The sequence below is a fragment of the Procambarus clarkii genome, chromosome 70 (assembly GCF_040958095.1).
Source record: "Procambarus clarkii isolate CNS0578487 chromosome 70, FALCON_Pclarkii_2.0, whole genome shotgun sequence".
NCBI lineage: Eukaryota > Metazoa > Arthropoda > Malacostraca > Decapoda > Cambaridae > Procambarus > Procambarus clarkii.
In genome coordinates, this window is record NC_091219.1 from 8,083,952 (window position 1) to 8,099,540 (window position 15,589).

Here is a 15,589-nt window from a genome sequence, read left to right on the forward strand (position 1 = left end):
TATATATATATATATATACATATAATGTTAACTGTACCAATGACATATTATGTAGGTCTTCATTAGGGGAATGGGTTATATTTTGAAAATGCAAAGATGAGAAGTATTGCCATTTATTTGAATAATAACGCTATTTATCGAATTTTAGAGACTTCGACAATCATTATTCGCATCTTTATTTTTTTTTTATTTTTTTTTTTTTTGAGATATATACAAGAGTTGTTACATTCTTGTACAGCCACTAGTACGCGTAGCGTTTCGAGCAAGTCCTTAATCCTATGGTCCCTGGAATACGATCCCCTGCCGCGAAGAATCGTTTTTTCATCCAAGTACACATTTTACTGTTGCGTTAAACAGAGGCTACAGTTAAGGAATTGCGCCCAGTAAATCCTCCCCGGCCAGGATACGAACCCATGACATAGCGCTCGCGGAACGCCAGGCGAGTATCTTACCACTACACCACGGAGACTGCCGTATTACAAACTTTGAAATCATTAGGCTTAGAGCGTGACTCAATACTTGCTTATGACACCCTTAATAAGGAAAGGATGATATTGGCCTCTGACTTATCTACCATTCAAACAAAAGGCTCCCTTCCCGTGGAGATATCTGTCAACTTATGTATGAAGCTTGAATTTGGTTCTGGCGTTATATAAAATAGGTTGGTTTTACTGTTTGCTGACAAAACTGGGGTTTTATCCATTGACGGACACAGAAACGTCCTATGTGATGTGCATACTAAAACATAATGAATTGTCGTGATAATAATATAAACTTAAAACAAACTATTTGCTCAGGTACATTACCTAGGTTGTTCTAATGCGGAAGAGATTGTACATTTCAATATTTTAACAATGAGGCCTATAATCGTTACAAATAATATTCCTCCAACTCACAGTAGGGAGTCTATGGGTCACTGTGTGTGTATATATATTGATGTAGTTAAACATCGAATGTTTTTTTTTAACAGTTATGCCTTGACCCCGGATACATATGGTCATTATTTCGTGGAGTTTATTAAAAAGAACAATATCTCAGAAGTGTATAGCATGCATCACAGACTCCAGAGTGCTTTTAGTCTCGTCTGCGGGCTATATTGCATCATGTTTGTTCACAGAATAAGGCACTGGGCTTATCTTCTGCCTTGTATTATTTACATAATGTATTTTCTGGAGTAACTTTAAAATTAAATGATAAACGGGTCCTTGCCTATGTACGACGATATTTCTTTATGAAACAGCTTTGTATGAAGACATTTCGTAGAGGTCTGACTGTTGGTTCTTATCTATGGTGTAGGGAATATTTCTGTTACTTACTTAACCTGAATAACTGACTAAAAAGTGGATCAGGAGGGGTAGGGGAAGGGTGAATATCCTATAAAACCCCAGACAGGTACCAACCCTCTCCATTACTGCCCTATGTTACCTACAAAATGGAAGGTACCACTCAAAAACAATATCATAGATTGATGTCCATGAAGGACCGGGTGAGTATCGATTGTAGTTCTTGACATATATTATTTATATTTTTGTAATATTAGTTTTTTATTAGTTAATTTCCTTCTTTTCTTTAGAACAGTCAAGTCCACATTTGCCGAGTTATAATTCTACGAGGGAGTTCTATCGTGAACGAACTGCTGTTTCGTAGTCTAATTGATGACACTTGTTGTAGAGGTCACAAGTCTGTGGTTTCAGGGGCTGAGACAAGTAGTATTTTTACTTTGTGAATTAGTAAACTTATTCTAATAACAGAAATAAATATATATACTTTTTATTTAATCATCATACATTTTAAATCATACTTACAGATTATACATTCCGCCCCCCCTCTCTGCCAAGGGCCCCCCCAACATAGAAAAGGACCTACCCCCCACAGATAAGCAGCTTCCACCCCCACTACTTGCCAGTGAGGAGGAAGAGAAGTCAGCTGTCGCTAAAAAAACTAGGGTAGAGGACAATGAAGGACATCTGCTCATCATGGTGGAGACTCCAGCAACTGATATGGTGAGTGATATGGCTTAGAATTCTACTCAGAGGTGGAGGAGGAAGAAGAGTGGAAAGGGTATAACTACTTTTATGAACATTTTATGTTATTTTGTAGCCTTTACCTAATAAATAAATTAATAACAAAAATGTTTTTTATTCCTCAAATGGGCCATATTATAGACCGTACTTCTGGGTGATTGTGGTTCCCTTTAACTCTTTAAAAGAGAGGAAGGAGTGATCACTCGCCCTTGTATGGGAGGCAGTTGACGCAAGTGTTTTTTGCCCTGAGACACGATCGGTCAAGCCGGAAGAGATTGACCACACCTGAACAAATACTTGAATGAATTTATATAATATCTACCAACTATGTCAATTTACCACTACAGGCACAGTCTTGTGGGGTACATGAAGCTGTAATTGTTGGTTTAACTAACCATAAAAGCCTTTCTTCCTATATTTATAGGAAGAAAGACTATACATTAATAATAGACTATTATTTCTGCTTTCTCCCCCTATAATAGACTATTATTTCTGAAAAATTATAACGCACACTTATTAAGGACTATTTTCACATAACTTCGACTGTGGCCATTAAGTGTCAGAATACTCACCCCTGGGTGTCGTTCTCCTTGGACGAGGACCCGCCGCCGATCACCTCCACCACATATTGGAGCCATTTGACGGTACATTTTCCTGGGAGCAACAGGCAAACCCATCTCCAAATGCTGGATGCTACCGGCTGACTTATTCTCGATTGTAGAGTCAATGACCTCTATCCCACTATTAACACACTTACCGCCTAATTAACAGTTCATTTTGCTGGGGTCTACAGGTACGACTCCCACTACTAGCATTGCTTCACAATTATTAGTATTGTTACAATATTATCATAGGTTCTGTATTATTAGCAGTGTTTCAGCAATATTAGATCTGTTTTTGAATAATGAGCATTGTTTCAGAATTATTCGCAGCTGTTTAAAAATTATTTGTTCTCTTTCAAACTTATCAGCATTATTTCACAATTATCAGCATTGTTTGAGGCTTTAGAGTATTGTTACAGTAATATGTATTGATTCAGAATTTCAGTATTATTTCCAACACTTTCATAATTATTTGTTTTGCTTCTGTATTTTCATCAATGTATCAAAATTATTTGCATTGCTTCAGCATTATTTCAGATTGATTAGCAATATTCCAGAATTATTCGCAATGTTTCCTTATTATTATATATATCTATCAGTATTATAAGCATTGATTTAGAATTACTGGCATTATTTCAGCATTATTAGCATACTTGAGAATTATTAGCATTGTTTCAATACCATATGAACTGTTTAAATATTATTAGCATTGCTTGAGAATTATTATAATTGCTTCATTAAAATAAGAATTGTTTCAGCATTATTAGCATTGTTTATGTATTGTTAGCATTCTCTTAGCAATACATGGAGTGTGTACTTAACACCAAGCTGACTACTGATACCGGACTTAACACCACATTGACTCCTGGTACCGGTCCTAACACGAAGGTGACAGGACGACACGTGCGGACAGTGTGAGGTGAAGGTAATGCCGCCAAGGCAAGGACGCCATGCATTAGACTGGTGGTGCATCAGCGATATTCCCATGACTGTCACACCACAGTTAACCAAGTTTGAAATAATTTACTGGGATGTGAGTGTGGCCGACCAATTACGTTAGTGTTATAACTTATAACTTATAGTGTTCGTACTTGTCACCCGGCCATTGACTCTACGTGTCAGTCGCCAGGCTTAGCAGGACTATTCAGGCACCTGCTACGGGTGTAGAGTGGAGAAGGTAAGGCCCGCACTGGTGCCTTGTTATGAGACCCTGTGTGGTGACGTCGCCACATGTGTCATAAGGGTCGGGATTGTAGTAATCACACATTTAGGGTCGTAGTTACCGATGTTTTCAGTGCTTCATTATTCATTTAGTTATTTCAGTAATATACATGTGAAGGGAGTCTGCGTGACTCGTACAAAGTTTTCATGTAGACCAGAGTATTTTTTATACTCAGTATGTAGTCAAGTGATTTCGTGTGTGTGATGATTTCACTGTGTTATCTCTCAGTGCCATAAAACTCGTTGTTGTGTACTTTTGTTACATACGTTTTCTTTCAGAGATCATTACTGGGTATCAGTTCTTGCAATATTATTTGACAAAGTGTTGTGATACTGATTGACAGAGTGACGATGACTGGTGTGTACTCCAGTCATCGTCACATGAAACTGTCAGTGTGATAAGCAGGTATCACTGGAGTTATCACGAGTGTTTAGGTTAGTTCATTCTGTGCCTCACCGGTGGTGGAGACAGGTGATCTTAAAGCATACTAACTCTCCTGGAGTCATTCCAACCTGGATTATGCTGATTGTTTAGCTTTACTGGCGTTACATTTAACGTGTAAACCCTCGTAGTGTAATAGTGTTAAGCTTGGTCAGTAAACCTATGTTAGTATTACGAAAGATTTCCTTTTAACTCCTCTCTAAGTTCTGCCACACGCCTAGATACGTTAGTGTACTTAAGTCCCCTTTGGCATACCTGGGTAGTGCTGCTTCACAGCTCTGCATCTTATTTATCAAAACATTTGGTGGGAACCCCTTAGTTACTTACGCCCTATGACGTCTTTTTCGATTACGATTTACTTTTACTAGATTACGTCCTAGTAACGAGAGATGACGATATTCTGGTGGTGGATATTACCACCTTGTGTAATACTCTCAAATATCGCAACACCGGAGTCGTGACTGTTGTTCTCGCCACAATGCACCACATGCATTAATGGCCTGCAGATCCTGAACCCTTGCTCAGTGTTACAGGCTGTTACAATCGTTGCAAGTGTGAAAATCCATTTCATCTCATTCAGTATTATTAGCAATGAATCAGCATGATTAGCATTGCTTCAATATTATTAGAATTGCTTAAATATTATTAGCATTGTTTCAGTTCGGGCAATAAGTGAAATTCTGACTAGGCTTCTGTTGAAGCCTCAGGATCGCCAAAGGTTTCAATTGAATCCCAGGTTTAATTGTTTTTCAGCATGTTCTGGTTAAGTGGTTTAGATGTAGGCTTGGAAGTGCAAAGTGAGCAGGTTGGAATCCTCATCACAGCTCCTACTAATTTTCTCATTTTTTTAGCATTTTTTAATTGTTTTAATATTATTATCATTCCTTCAGTACTATTAGCATTGTTTCATTATTATTTGCACTGTTGCAGAACTATTAGCATGGTTTCTGAATTATTGGCATTGCTTTCAGCATTTGTTCCACGTTATCAGCTATTTTTTCATTATTTCATTATTATTAGCATTTTTAAGCATTATTAGCATTGATGCAGTATTATTATCATTATTTCATTACTCTGATTCAGAAATATTAACATTATTTCAGAATTATCATTATTTTTTATCTTCCATTTTTTCTGAAACTGTTTCATGGTTTCAGCATTACTTGCATTGTTTCAGAATTATTAGTATTGTTTCTACATAACTAAAAATTTATCAGTATATTATCATTTCTTCAGAATTATCATAGTTTCAGTATAACTAGCATATTTTCAAAATTATTGTCATTGTTTCAATGTTATCATTATTTCAGTTTTTCCGAACAGGTTTTTTTCTTTTAAATTGTTAGTATTGTTCCAGAATTATCAGCACTGCTATAGAACTATTAGACAAATTTCTGAATTATTTTGATAGTTCAAATACTGTAATTATTATTAGCATATAGTCAACAAATTTTGCATTGCACCAGTTTCATTTGTGTTTATTTATAATCAACATTGCTTCGGTGTTTTTGAATTGTTTAAGTGTTATTGGAATAGTTTCAGAATTACTTTGATTTTAAATATTCATAAAAGCACTAAACAGCTAGTATTAAGCACGACAACCCCAAAGAATGATGTGATTTGATAAAATACTATATTCAAGATTACTATCAGAGTGCCGTCGGGATAGTGGGGAAAATAGCCTCGGCTACCATCATCTTTTGAACGGTCGTGATGGTCGAGAGGTTAAGGTGTCATGTACACCTTAGGCCTGTACACCTGGAGGCCTGGTCGACGACCGGGATGCTAAGCCCCAGAAGCACCTCAAGATATACACCAGTTGCATAGTGATCCTGGCAGTATGGGTTCGAGTCACTTCTGGGATGTGAGTTTTTGGTTGCATATATGCCTGGGGACCATTCAGGCTTGTTCATATATATATATATATATATATATATATATATATATATATATATATATATATATATATATATATATATATATATTAGTTTATTTTGGTAGCAGTCTTTCTTGTAGACATATATTATTAAATATGACCGTGAACGCCAAGAAATCTGGACTCCACCTGCCAAAGATCATTGGGGAATACAAACTTGGATATGCGTATGGAAATGTCAAGACACACAAGCCTGGAAACCCACTTCGGCCAATCATTAGCCAGATACCCACACCCACGTACAGACTGGCGAAGCGACTCAACGGCCTGCTGACTCCTTATGTCCCATGCGCCTTCAGCCTGAAGTCGCCAAAGGAATTTGTTGACTTACTGCGGGGCACACGGGCCACAGGAATAAGAGCCTCGTTGGACGTAGAATCGCTGTTCACTAACGTACCAGTGGACGATACAATCGGGATGATAGCCGACAGAGTGTATCGTGATCCAGCCTGTACTCCTCTTGACATACCAGAAAATATCCTAAGGAAACTACTCCAAGCTTGTACTAAAGAGGCACCCTTCTTGAGCCCGGATGGGCACATGTATAAGCAAGTAGATGGGGTCGCCATGGGTTCTCCCCTAGGTGTCCTGTTTGCAAACTTCTACATGGGTACCATCGAGCAAAAAGTCTTAGTCGACATGAACATGAAACCGGCCATATACTGCAGGTATGTTGACGACATTTTTACACAGGTACCTGATGTCAGACATCTGCAGGAGTTGAAGGAGGCATTTGAGCGGAGTTCCGTGCTGCGTTTCACTTACGAGATGGAAAAGGATGGGAAGCTGCCCTTTCTAGATGTAACAGTCATGGAAAAGAGCGGAGGTTTCCACACTGCAGTCTACACTAAGGAAACGAACATAGGAATGTGCCTAAATGCCAAAAGCAACTGCCCAGATAGGTACAAGAGGAGTGTTGTTAACGCATATGTCGACCGTGCTCTCAGCCACAGCTCAGAATGGAAGCAAGTCGACGAAGAACTCTGTAGGGTAAGGCAGGTCCTAGTCAACAACGTCTTCTCCAATGGTTTCGTCGAAGACATCATAAGAAGGAAAGTGAAACGCCATGCAACCTCTGAAGAGACAACCAACACAACACCTATACCCCCTATTAGACTATTTTTCAAGAACTTCTTTTCCACAGCTCATAAAACGGAGGAAAGGGTCCTAAAAGATATTGTTAATAGAAACGTTATCCCTACAGACAAAAATCAGAGGATACAACTGACGATTTACTATTAAACCAGAAAAACGGCCAGCCTACTCATGAGAAACTCTCCAGACACGAAACAGAACGCTTTAAAAGAGACTAACGTCGTCTATGCCTTCAAATGCCCTCTTGGGGACTGTAAGCTCCAAAAAACCCAGTATATAGGCAAGACAACAACATCTCTTTCTAGGCGTTTAACGATGCATAAGCAACAGGGCTCCATTAAGGAACATATAATCTCTTCCCACAACCAAACCATCGCCAGTGAAATCCTAGTAAACAACACAGAAATCATCGATAGATACAGCGATAGCAGGCGGCTTGACGTTTGCGAGGCATTACACATCAAGAAGTCAACACCAGCAATCAACAGCCAATTAATGCACAACTATATTCTACCCACCTCAAGACTCCGCTCCAATATAGAAGCATCAAGAAATATGGACCAATAGGCTTTCTACAATCACTTCTATTCAATACCCATTGTTTCATGTTCTGGCTTGTGGTGATGAAATTAATACCTTATTAAATACCACTTCACTCAAATGTAGATATAAACAAAATCGGAGATGTGTAAGTTCAATTCAGTTGTGTATGTGTTAACTAAAGTCTTTGAAAATGTAATAAGTTTTACGAAACGCGCTCAAGTGTCGCGTCAGACAAAAAATAAAAATGAATTTTGGAGAATTGATTTTTGAATTACCTCCAACAGTGAAAAGAAATGTACGAAAGATTGAGAAAATTCGTGTTAGAATTATTAATCTTACTTTTTCGGTCATATTTAATAATATATATATATATATATATATATATTGTGACGGTAACGCGTTGGTGTTCGGCTGTTCAAAGCTAGGGGTATGGCCTCGTCACATAGTATTAAAAAAAAATAGAAAATCTGGAACTTCGTCTGTGGTAAGGTAAGGAGAAGACACACAAAACACAAGTAAACTTTAACAATGAAATTTTAATTACGTTAAATAAACAAAACATGAATAAAATGGACAAACAAATTCGTATAATAAAATCAATCAATCAAAATAATAAGAATAATTAAATGACACAATGAAAAGTTACGTTAAGACAAGTGAGCAAAATAACAAGAAGTGCAATATACAAGTAAATGAAAGGTGCAGAATATTGGCTTTAAGCTATCACCTCTCTCAGTACACGTACGCCAAAGCTTACGTCTAGCAGGGAGAAGTGTTAACTGTGAGAAAGCACGGAATATTCTGAGGACTGAGGTCGTGGCGGCCCCAGACATCAAGTAGTATGGGGGGGTGAGTTCAGTTGCAGCCCGACCGGCGACCAATCAGCGAGTAAGACAGGTAGTTTGGTGGTTTGAGTCTGAGCAGGTGTCCCTGGCTGCATACGTTTTGCGCTCTGGCAAACCTTGCTGGTGTTGTTGTCGTTGTTGGACATTTCTTCCTTAGTAGTTTTATATAGATATAACGACGTAATTGTGGAGGGAAGAGCAGGCTCAATCTCTTGAAGGAGATTATCGTCACAATATATATATATATATATATATATATATATATATATATATATTAGTATATTTTGGTAGCAGTCTTTCCTGTAGACATATTTTATTAAATATGACCGAAAAAGTAAGATTAATAATTCTAACACGAATTTTCTCAATCTTTCGTACATTATGCTTCACTGTTGGAGGTAAATCAAAAATCACTTCTCCAAAATTCATTTTTATTTCTAGTCTGACGCGACACGGGCGCGTTTCGTAAAACTTATTACATTTTCAAAGACTTCACAAATACACAACTGATTAGAACTTGCGTTTCCCTGATTTTATATCTACATTTGAGTGAGGTGGGAAGGGTGATGTGGCATTACATTTGAGTGAGGTGGGAAGGATGATGTGGCATTAGAGGATATTAATAGGGTATTAAAAGTATCAACACAAGACAGAACACGAAACAATGGATATTGAATAGAAGTGTTTGTAGAAAGCCTATTGGTCCATATTTCTTGATGCTTCTATATTGGAGCGGAGTCTTGAGGTGGGTAGAATATAGTTGTGCAATAATTGGCTGTTGATTGCTGGTGTTGACTTCTTGATGTGTAGTGCCTCGCAAACGTCAAGCCGCCTGCTATCGCTGTATCTATCGATGATTTCTGTGTTGTTTACTAGGATTTCTCTGGCGATGGTTTGGTTATGGGAAGAGATTATATGTTCCTTAATGGAGCCCTGTTGTTTATGCATCGTTAAACGCCTAGAAAGAGATGTTGTTGTCTTGCCTATATACTGGGTTTTTTGGAGCTTACAGTCCCCAAGTGGGCATTTGAAGGCATAGACGACGTTAGTCTCTTTTAAAGCGTTCTGTTTCGTGTCTGGAGAGTTTCTCATGAGTAGGCTGGCCGTTTTTCTGGTTTTATAGTAAATCGTCAGTTGTATCCTCTGATTTTTGTCTGTAGGGATAACGTTTCTATTAACAATATCTTTCAGGACCCTTTCCTCTGTTTTATGAGCTGTGGAAAAGAAGTTCCTGTAAAATAGTCTAATAGGGGGTATAGGTGTTGTGTTAGTTGTCTCTTCGGAGGTTGCATGGCTTTTCACTTTCCTTCTTATGATGTCTTCGATGAAACCATTGGAGAAGCCGTTATTGACTAGAACCTGCCTTACCCTACAGAGTTCTTCGTCGACTTGCTTCCATTCTGAGCTGTGGCTGAGAGCACGGTCGACGTGCTCTCAGCCACGTGCTCTCAGCCACTCAGTTTCACTCAGTCTCAGCACGTCTCTCCGACGTGCTCTCAGCCACTCAGTTTTTCTGGACGACGACGTCCAGAAAAACGGCCAGCCTACTCATGAGAAACTCTCCAGACACGAAACAGAACGCTTTAAAAGAGACTAACGTCGTCTATGCCTTCAAATGCCCACTTGGGGACTGTAAGCTCCAAAAAACCCAGTATATAGGCAAGACAACAACATCTCTTTCTAGGCGTTTAACGATGCATAAACAACAGGGCTCCATTAAGGAACATATAATCTCTTCCCATAACCAAACCATCGCCAGAGAAATCCTAGTAAACAACACAGAAATCATCGATAGATACAGCGATAGCAGGCGGCTTGACGTTTGCGAGGCATTACACATCAAGAAGTCAACACCAGCAATCAACAGCCAATTAATGCACAACTATATTCTACCCACCTCAAGACTCCGCTCCAATATAGAAGCATCAAGAAATATGGACCAATAGGCTTTCTACAATCACTTCTATTCAATACCCATTGTTTCATGTTCTGGCTTGTGGTGATGAAATTAATACCTTATTAAATACCACTTCACTCAAATGTAGATATAAACAAAATCGGAGATGTGTAAGTTCAATTCAGTTGTGTATGTGTTAACTAAAGTCTTTGAAAATGTAATAAGTTTTACGAAACGCGCTCAAGTGTCGCGTCAGACAAAAAATAAAAATGAATTTTGGAGAATTGATTTTTGAATTACCTCCAACAGTGAAAAGAAATGTACGAAAGATTGAGAAAATTCGTGTTAGAATTATTAATCTTACTTTTTCGGTCATATTTAATAATATATATATATATATATATATATATATATATATATATATATATATATATATATATATATATATATATATATATATATATATATTGTGACGGTAACGCGTTGGTGTTCGGCTGTTCAAAGCTAGGGGTATGGCCTCGTCACATAGTATTAAAAAAAAATAGAAAATCTGGAACTTCGTCTGTGGTAAGGTAAGGAGAAGACACACAAAACACAAGTAAACTTTAACAATGAAATTTTAATTACGTTAAATAAACAAAACATGAATAAAATGGACAAACAAATTCGTATAATAAAATCAATCAATCAAAATAATAAGAATAATTAAATGACACAATGAAAAGTTACGTTAAGACAAGTGAGCAAAATAACAAGAAGTGCAATATACAAGTAAATGAAAGGTGCAGAATATTGGCTTTAAGCTATCACCTCTCTCAGTACACGTACGCCAAAGCTTACGTCTAGCAGGGAGAAGTGTTAACTGTGAGAAAGCACGGAATATTCTGAGGACTGAGGTCGTGGCGGCCCCAGACATCAAGTAGTATGGGGGGGTGAGTTCAGTTGCAGCCCGACCGGCGACCAATCAGCGAGTAAGACAGGTAGTTTGGCGGTTTGAGTCTGAGCAGGTGTCCCTGGCTGCATACGTTTTGCGCTCTGGCAAACCTTGCTGGTGTTGTTGTCGTTGTTGGACATTTCTTCCTTAGTAGTTTTATATAGATATAACGACGTAATTGTGGAGGGAAGAGCAGGCTCAATCTCTTGAAGGAGATTATCGTCACAATATATATATATATATATATATATATATATATATATATATATTAGTATATTTTGGTAGCAGTCTTTCCTGTAGACATATTTTATTAAATATGACCGAAAAAGTAAGATTAATAATTCTAACACGAATTTTCTCAATCTTTCGTACATTATGCTTCACTGTTGGAGGTAAATCAAAAATCACTTCTCCAAAATTCATTTTTATTTCTAGTCTGACGCGACACGGGCGCGTTTCGTAAAACTTATTACATTTTCAAAGACTTCACAAATACACAACTGATTAGAACTTGCGTTTCCCTGATTTTATATCTACATTTGAGTGAGGTGGGAAGGGTGATGTGGCATTACATTTGAGTGAGGTGGGAAGGATGATGTGGCATTAGAGGATATTAATAGGGTATTAAAAGTATCAACACAAGACAGAACACGAAACAATGGATATTGAATAGAAGTGTTTGTAGAAAGCCTATTGGTCCATATTTCTTGATGCTTCTATATTGGAGCGGAGTCTTGAGGTGGGTAGAATATAGTTGTGCAATAATTGGCTGTTGATTGCTGGTGTTGACTTCTTGATGTGTAGTGCCTCGCAAACGTCAAGCCGCCTGCTATCGCTGTATCTATCGATGATTTCTGTGTTGTTTACTAGGATTTCTCTGGCGATGGTTTGGTTATGGGAAGAGATTATATGTTCCTTAATGGAGCCCTGTTGTTTATGCATCGTTAAACGCCTAGAAAGAGATGTTGTTGTCTTGCCTATATACTGGGTTTTTTGGAGCTTACAGTCCCCAAGTGGGCATTTGAAGGCATAGACGACGTTAGTCTCTTTTAAAGCGTTCTGTTTCGTGTCTGGAGAGTTTCTCATGAGTAGGCTGGCCGTTTTTCTGGTTTTATAGTAAATCGTCAGTTGTATCCTCTGATTTTTGTCTGTAGGGATAACGTTTCTATTAACAATATCTTTCAGGACCCTTTCCTCTGTTTTATGAGCTGTGGAAAAGAAGTTCCTGTAAAATAGTCTAATAGGGGGTATAGGTGTTGTGTTAGTTGTCTCTTCGGAGGTTGCATGGCTTTTCACTTTCCTTCTTATGATGTCTTCGATGAAACCATTGGAGAAGCCGTTATTGACTAGAACCTGCCTTACCCTACAGAGTTCTTCGTCGACTTGCTTCCATTCTGAGCTGTGGCTGAGAGCACGGTCGACGTGCTCTCAGCCACGTGCTCTCAGCCACTCAGTTTCACTCAGTCTCAGCACGTCTCTCCGACGTGCTCTCAGCCACTCAGTTTTTCTGGACGACGACGTCCAGAAAAACGGCCAGCCTACTCATGAGAAACTCTCCAGACACGAAACAGAACGCTTTAAAAGAGACTAACGTCGTCTATGCCTTCAAATGCCCACTTGGGGACTGTAAGCTCCAAAAAACCCAGTATATAGGCAAGACAACAACATCTCTTTCTAGGCGTTTAACGATGCATAAACAACAGGGCTCCATTAAGGAACATATAATCTCTTCCCATAACCAAACCATCGCCAGAGAAATCCTAGTAAACAACACAGAAATCATCGATAGATACAGCGATAGCAGGCGGCTTGACGTTTGCGAGGCATTACACATCAAGAAGTCAACACCAGCAATCAACAGCCAATTAATGCACAACTATATTCTACCCACCTCAAGACTCCGCTCCAATATAGAAGCATCAAGAAATATGGACCAATAGGCTTTCTACAATCACTTCTATTCAATACCCATTGTTTCATGTTCTGGCTTGTGGTGATGAAATTAATACCTTATTAAATACCACTTCACTCAAATGTAGATATAAACAAAATCGGAGATGTGTAAGTTCAATTCAGTTGTGTATGTGTTAACTAAAGTCTTTGAAAATGTAATAAGTTTTACGAAACGCGCTCAAGTGTCGCGTCAGACAAAAAATAAAAATGAATTTTGGAGAATTGATTTTTGAATTACCTCCAACAGTGAAAAGAAATGTACGAAAGATTGAGAAAATTCGTGTTAGAATTATTAATCTTACTTTTTCGGTCATATTTAATAATATATATATATATATATATATATATATATATATATATATATATATATATATTGTGACGGTAACGCGTTGGTGTTCGGCTGTTCAAAGCTAGGGGTATGGCCTCGTCACATAGTATTAAAAAAAAATAGAAAATCTGGAACTTCGTCTGTGGTAAGGTAAGGAGAAGACACACAAAACACAAGTAAACTTTAACAATGAAATTTTAATTACGTTAAATAAACAAAACATGAATAAAATGGACAAACAAATTCGTATAATAAAATCAATCAATCAAAATAATAAGAATAATTAAATGACACAATGAAAAGTTACGTTAAGACAAGTGAGCAAAATAACAAGAAGTGCAATATACAAGTAAATGAAAGGTGCAGAATATTGGCTTTAAGCTATCACCTCTCTCAGTACACGTACGCCAAAGCTTACGTCTAGCAGGGAGAAGTGTTAACTGTGAGAAAGCACGGAATATTCTGAGGACTGAGGTCGTGGCGGCCCCAGACATCAAGTAGTATGGGGGGGTGAGTTCAGTTGCAGCCCGACCGGCGACCAATCAGCGAGTAAGACAGGTAGTTTGGCGGTTTGAGTCTGAGCAGGTGTCCCTGGCTGCATACGTTTTGCGCTCTGGCAAACCTTGCTGGTGTTGTTGTCGTTGTTGGACATTTCTTCCTTAGTAGTTTTATATAGATATAACGACGTAATTGTGGAGGGAAGAGCAGGCTCAATCTCTTGAAGGAGATTATCGTCACAATATATATATATATATATATATATATATATATATATATTAGTATATTTTGGTAGCAGTCTTTCCTGTAGACATATTTTATTAAATATGACCGAAAAAGTAAGATTAATAATTCTAACACGAATTTTCTCAATCTTTCGTACATTATGCTTCACTGTTGGAGGTAAATCAAAAATCACTTCTCCAAAATTCATTTTTATTTCTAGTCTGACGCGACACGGGCGCGTTTCGTAAAACTTATTACATTTTCAAAGACTTCACAAATACACAACTGATTAGAACTTGCGTTTCCCTGATTTTATATCTACATTTGAGTGAGGTGGGAAGGGTGATGTGGCATTACATTTGAGTGAGGTGGGAAGGATGATGTGGCATTAGAGGATATTAATAGGGTATTAAAAGTATCAACACAAGACAGAACACGAAACAATGGATATTGAATAGAAGTGTTTGTAGAAAGCCTATTGGTCCATATTTCTTGATGCTTCTATATTGGAGCGGAGTCTTGAGGTGGGTAGAATATAGTTGTGCAATAATTGGCTGTTGATTGCTGGTGTTGACTTCTTGATGTGTAGTGCCTCGCAAACGTCAAGCCGCCTGCTATCGCTGTATCTATCGATGATTTCTGTGTTGTTTACTAGGATTTCTCTGGCGATGGTTTGGTTATGGGAAGAGATTATATGTTCCTTAATGGAGCCCTGTTGTTTATGCATCGTTAAACGCCTAGAAAGAGATGTTGTTGTCTTGCCTATATACTGGGTTTTTTGGAGCTTACAGTCCCCAAGTGGGCATTTGAAGGCATAGACGACGTTAGTCTCTTTTAAAGCGTTCTGTTTCGTGTCTGGAGAGTTTCTCATGAGTAGGCTGGCCGTTTTTCTGGTTTTATAGTAAATCGTCAGTTGTATCCTCTGATTTTTGTCTGTAGGGATAACGTTTCTATTAACAATATCTTTCAGGACCCTTTCCTCTGTTTTATGAGCTGTGGAAAAGAAGTTCCTGTAAAATAGTCTAATAGGGGGTATAGGTGTTGTG